Below are 6,941 nucleotides of genomic sequence, written 5' to 3'. Positions count from 1 at the left end.
GCACTGAAAATCACTATCAGTGTCGTTTCTAAAATAGAACCGACAGTGATAGATATTTGGCAGCCAAAAAAATACACAATCCAAAATGCATCACATTCACTCTATTGTTCTAATATTTAAGTCACAATAAACACTTAATACATTAATTCAAACTACATGTATTTCTAAAAGTATATCAAATATCATCACATACATAGTTGATATCTAAAATTTTAACTCCAAATATTACATCAAAATGATTCAGTGCATAAATGAGCGCACTAACTGTTGCTTTAAATGTAAGTTTCATTGGACTTCTATAAATAATGAAACTGTTACTATCACATTGAAACTTAAGGTGTGACTGATACTTTCCTTCCTAAACCTTCCTGCATTGAGGACCAAATAATATGTAACCCCACTATTGGGCAAGAAGACATAAGATTGAAGTCAAGCTATTGGGCAAGAAGACGTAAGATTGAAGTCAAGCTATGATCCATCTGCGATTATGAATTGGCATGTTAGTTTCTGAATTTATTAACTACAAATTGCAATATTAACTAATCTTCTTATAATTTATAGCAAAGAGATTTTCATCTCTGAGCATGCGGATGTACCTAGGACAAGTTGTAAGTACGTCTACAGGCACAGAGAAAAAATGTCAATACCATATCAATCGGTACATGTGGATAATCTCACAATTATGTCAAGTCCTCAATTAAAAAACAAGGAAGTACCAAACTAGTTACTCACTGGGAAGTGATGGCAACATCTAAAACACCGATATAACAATACACATCTAATATCATGATATACATATCTAATAATAAGCCAATATATTTTAAACTAAAATACATATCTAATTTCAGGACCTAAATTGGCTAACTAAAATTGCTAACTTGAATTTGCTAACTTGAATTTGAGAACTAGAGGCCGGGAGTACTAGGGTTGTCACCCGGACTCGGGCGATAAGATAGGATGGAACGGCCGCCTCCACGCTGCTAGATCTACACCCTCCACCTCCACTACCGCTGTTGCTTGCTATGGGGATGTTGAGGAGGCGACGAGGAGGCGGCGGTGGGCCGGTGCGCGACGAGGACGAGGAGACAGCGGCGGGCCAACACACGACGAGGATGAGGAGGCGGCGGTCATCACGTGACGAGGAGGAGGCAGCGGCAGCAGGTCGACGCACAGCAAGGACGAGGAGGCAACGGTTGGTGCACGACAAGGACAAGGAGGTGGCGGGCCGACGCACGATAAGGACGAGGATGAGGAGGTGACGAGCCGACGCGCGACGAGGAGGCTATGGACGGGGAGGAGACGGTGGTCGGGGAGGAGGAGCGGCGTCAGGTTGAATGGAGCAAACGAGGAAAGCAGCCAAGTGCTGGATATAAATATAACACAGGCATCAGTGCTGGTTCTAGTTCCAACCAGCACTGATAATAATTATCAGTGCCAGTTCTTAAACTCCCGCGTGCAAGCAATAATTGAGATGCCAAGAACCGGCACTGATAGTGTCTATCACTATCAGTTCTTGGCGTCACAATCGTGGTTCGCGCGAGAGAGTTTAAGAACCGATATTACTACGTCAACAGTACCGGTTACGTTCGAACTGACACTGATGAGACGCTACTTATGACCTATTATGTAGTAGTGGACACATCAAATGTAGGAACGATAATGTCGACTAGAGGGGGGGTGAATAGGCTTCTCAACAAATTTCTTTCAAAATAGATGGTATTTTCGTATTACTCACCCAACGCACCTCAAAACGCTTAAGCAGAAGTAAAAGAATCAGAGAGACAAAGCAAGAAGATTAGTTCCATAGCAACATCACTTCATGGATGGAATATGAACCATAGGTTTCATTCAAGACCATTCCATGTGTCTTTGTGCACAAAAACTCGTAACTTTAAAAAACTAGAGAAGATGGACACCGGATAAGGTTATCCTCCAAAATAATTGTCTAGTGGTAAGGGGACTCAAGACCCGCTCAAATACATGAATATGTGAGTGTTTAAGCCACTAGCATCAAGAAGAACAACTCTGCGAAGGTAAAAAACTGCAGCTCAAAGAAAAGATCAACGGACAAGGAACCTCTCCAAGTTGTTGATATAGAGGCAAGGGTACTCAAGATCCATGAGTATACACTCGTATGTGAGTTTTTATACATCTAGCAACAAGAAAAATGACCTCACAAAATGTTGAAATTTCAGCCCAAAAACCAAAACGAAAATCAAAACTGAAAACTGAAAAACTTGCAAACTTGCAAGGGAACCAATAGAGGGAAAATAGAAGGAGAGGGAATTCAAGCATATGCAAAAAAAACATAAACTTCGTTAATCAAAGAGGTCAGCCCTATTTTAAGTGAATTACAAAGATTTATCTCACAAAATTCTCACCTATTACATAGGCTAAGCACTCATCCTTCTTTCATCTAAAATCCTAACTCTAAAACTCTGAAATGGGTGGCACAAGGGGGCTCAAGTGGCTGGTTCAAACTCTCTCATAGCCCTACCCCTCTACTTATAAGCCTAGGAAACTTGACTCATAAGTTTCCTAAATTTTCTCCAAAATACTTTTTTCTTGTAGTACACTCCTACCTACCACCGAGGGTATTTTGATCAATTTTCTTCTCCATTCATCGGACGGCCACGGCTCCTTCACGACTTAGCTTCGCCTCGACACAAGCTTCGCGATGGTGCCATGTACTCCTCCAGTCCTCCCACGGTTTTGAGGCCAAACCACGAAACCATCTGCACAATTCTCAATGCGTGACTCACCGCCTTGCTTACACCTTAAGCAAGCACTTCAATGTCGACGCGTGTACTCCGTCATGCGATCCTGACCACCGGCAAGTCTCTCCCACTCCTGATCCCTCGGACCGCCTTGTCATTTGCACCGGCATCCTCTTCGCTTGACTTTGTCAACACGCTATCTCCATCCACCCTCAATGCTTTACTTGACGTCCATTTGTTCGGTTAGGATCACCCTTGACTCCGTCCGGTCTCCTTGGTCGTCTGACATCAAGCACTCTGCTTGTTCCCGATCATCCCGCCGTCAACCGTCAAGTTGCATCCATCACCTGCACACCATGAGACAAGCAAACACATATCTTCAACTTCAATTCCAATTAGTCCATAATTAATATGCTCAAATAAAATCTCAAATCAATTCAAATCACATCAAAGCACATACAAAACCGAAGATCATCAACCTAAATAACGACTGTCGGTGTATCAGGAACCAAGGGTCCCCGAATCCCGAGGATGGGCCAGCCATCCGCCACGTGGTGCCATCCCGCGGAGTCTCTCCCGGGATGGTGAGAAAAGATTAAGTCCCGGGAGAGGGCGCTCGGGGCCGCAGTCGGTGGCCCCCCGAGTACCCCAGTTCCCCAATGATCCACGAAATCTAAGTACCGGGAAGAAAGTGCTCGGGAAGGTGTACGGTGGCCCCCGAGCACCCTAGTCCCCCGACGACCAGGAGAGCTAAGTACCGGGAGAAATGTGCCCGGGGCCGCCGGCGGTGGCCCCTGGGCACCCAAGTATCTCGAGGACCCACCGAAGGAAGTTCCGGGAGAGAGTGCTTGGGGCTGCGTGCAGCGGCCCCCGAGCACTCGAATCCCCGAGGATCCGTACAAGTGTGCCTGGGAGAGAGAGCTCGGGGAGGTGAACAATACCCCGAGCACTCGGTTCCCCGAGGACAAGAAAGGGCATTCTCGGGAGGGAGTGCTCGGGGAGGTGAACAGTACCCCCGAGCACTCGGTACCCCGACGACCCAGAAAGCCCCCTGGTGGAGGCCCCCGAGGGGCCCACCGATGAGGTGTCAGTCAGTCAAAGGCCCGAGGCCGCATTTAAAGAGCGTGCGTGGCTTGTCACCTCCAATTGCTCCCGCCGCGCTCGGCGTCAGTTCCTACCACGTTCTGGCAGAGAGGCGTGGGGTTATTAATTGCACGGGTCCCGTCCCGTGCCATCCGGCCCGTCTCAGGATAACGTCATGAGGGCCGAGGCGTTCCGTCTGCCGCGCTGCTGTGGCAGGGGAACAAGACAGGGCGGGCACGCCGGGCAGCTCTGCGGCTGCCCGATGGGCCCTCTCCACGGCGCCTGTTGCCAGGCCATTTATGGTGACAGATGACCGGGCGTGTGCCACATTTTTCACCCCCGGTCACTTCGCCCAGAGGAAATGATGAAGCACTTTCCATTTGTGGTGTCTCGGAACTCGTGCCCCCTCCCTCCCGTTCAGGGCACGTTGCTGCCGGCGGGTATTTAGGGCAGCCGGCGGCACAGAAGAAAATAGCTAAATGTATCCGGAAAGGGTATGGAAAAAAGAGAGGACGCACAAGCATAGACAAGAACACAACACAAGAGAAACACGGCCGAGAAGTGAGCAGCACGAGACAGGCTGAAGAACAGAGAGCCCTAGGCTCTATGATAGACCAACATTCTTGTAACCAGCAACATCCTTGAGGGATTTTCTCAGGGCATTTATAGTATCCATACAGGAGTAGGGTGTTACGCCCCCGTGCGGCCCGAACCTGTCTAAATTCCGGTGCATTTACTTCTTTTTGCACTAGGTCATTCCACCACCACCGGCAGTTACATTCATTCCTATTTATTTCTCCGATGAACATACTCAGGATCATCTTCCGGCCGAATCTCTAAAAAGGGGTCTCTCGGGATCCCTGCGACTAGAGTTAATCCTCCAACAACGACAATATCAATCACTCATCACAAATAAACTAAGTTACATTTTAATTTGGTTTCTCATCAAAATGATGCTGGATGGATGGATAAATTAGGGACAAGTATATCTCAAGATCCCCGAGACAACTAATTCAAACCAAACTCAAAATAAATCAGAGGCACATATGCACTGCACTGCATGTGTACATGTCACGCATGCATTGCAGCACACAACTAACCCATGGACAGCAAGCGACCAAGTGATGGCGCAATTGGCCATGCGCTGCCGCTTCTCCTGCCGAGCTGTCCTCGCGTGCTCCGGGCGTGGTGTCGCGCTCGTCGGTGGACACACGCTCGCCGGCGGACACCATCAAAGCCTCCTCCTCCTCCCGCACCCGCGGCCGCTTTTGACCGCGGAAAAGTTAAAGGCGGAGGAGCACTGCCGCGACACGAGAGAAAGGATCAAAGGATTAGTGCCCCGGTGTAGTCACGTCGGTCGACGGGTTAATGAGTTACTCGTGCGCGTGCATACATACAGACATGCTTGTAACTCTCATGGGTACAATTTGATTTACGCCGGATGACCCGCGCCGATATCTAGAATGATATATATTTACGATCGTATAGTTTAAGCGGTTTTCATTTTTATTGGTGTAGGTGTGAGTCTGTGTGATAATGTAGTTAAAATTGAAGAGTTGTCTACAACCTTAGAATTTTATAGGCATTATGCACTGTAGTTAGATTTTTGCGAAATCGAAAAATATTATTGCATTTCAAATGGGGAACAGTAGGGAAGCTTTTAATGATATGACTTTTTGCGGAGGTGTCTAGCGATGGGTGGTTCCGGACATCGCTAGCTCTACCATGCCCAAATTAAGCATTTTGGCCCCGGTATGTGTAATTCTGGCCTGATCCGGGACGTCCATTTCAGAACGAGTGGCTATTGCTCCATGTACAGTTCGGTCATGTGGTTGCTGCTGCTACAAGCAAGCACACATGCACAAGCAACTATGCATTTTTGCGTGTTCCTATCTGCAGTGATGCGTTGCGTCGGTTTCCTTAATACAAGTTGCGTACGAATTCAGTCGCAAAAAAAGAAAATATTTGCGGTTACACAGCTAGCTGTGGTTGCACCAAAACGCTCATGCATGCCGCTACCAGCACCTGGATGGAGTGCCGAACCCATGATTGGTGCGTGACCCAACTAACAGTGCGAGTGATCTTGACACAGCACAGATCGATGCTAATGTCATCGATGACATGGAGAAGGCATCAGACAACAGTGTTGGCACTTGGCAATATTGCCTTACAGCCCAAGCCTTTGAAGGGGCCCTGGTGTCGGAATGAATGTGCCGACGGCCTCCATCATCTCTCCCGGCGGTCGGCCTCCATCGATCGATCTCTCTGTCGCCGTCGTTGTCGGAACGACTCTGATCTGCTGCAGATGGGGCTAGGCTACTGCCTTCACCAAACACAATTCTCCTAGGGTTTTTATATTGGCGATGATGACGCACTGGAGAGACTGGAACAGTTTCCGAGGCATTTGCGTGCTAGCTTGTGACTGTTCCTGCATGCACCAGCTCATGATGAGAGAGATAGAGAGAGCACTGTTACGTCGTTAGCTACTCACTCCGAAGTCCGAATGCCTTCGTTTGTGTTGCCACAGGCCACGTGTGCTTATCAGTAATTGTAATTCAGTAAACCTAGTACTCGTACCACTAGTGTTCAGTAATGCAAGTTCTCACAGTAACTCACACGTGACATGTTGTGTTTGTACTCACGTGTCAGCAGCGTACGTACGCTCTCGTACGCACGCATGCATGTAGATCTCTCCGGTCCAGTACTGACACTGCTAGATTGGGGACAAATGGGAGTGCTGTATTTACGCTAGTACCACGTCCTCGGCGCTAGAAGCGTACTGCGTAACCGCGCATGATTGGCTTATCCTTTGTGTACCTAGATTGGCAGTATTTTCATACGGCCGTACTATTAAGTCCAGGACTAGCAGCAGTTAACATACATGTATCTGATCAGTATCTTGCTAAGCTAGGACAGGTAGCTTAGTTATGTATATGCAGACACTTGCAACAAACGCATCAAGATTCGGGATAAACCACTAGGGTTTTTGGTGTATATACAGTTCTGTACCTGGTACTCCCGTCAGTGTACGTAGTATGATGATGAGTCTATCATTTGAGTACGTATAGCTGAGTATTTTGCAGACACTTGTCCAGCCAGTAGTAGTACTAGTTCACATGCTCACTTCATCCAGGCTCGATA

This window comes from Phragmites australis, chromosome 8 (genome assembly GCF_958298935.1).
Source record: "Phragmites australis chromosome 8, lpPhrAust1.1, whole genome shotgun sequence".
Lineage (NCBI taxonomy): Eukaryota > Viridiplantae > Streptophyta > Magnoliopsida > Poales > Poaceae > Phragmites > Phragmites australis.
This window is presented reverse-complemented; position numbering follows the sequence as displayed.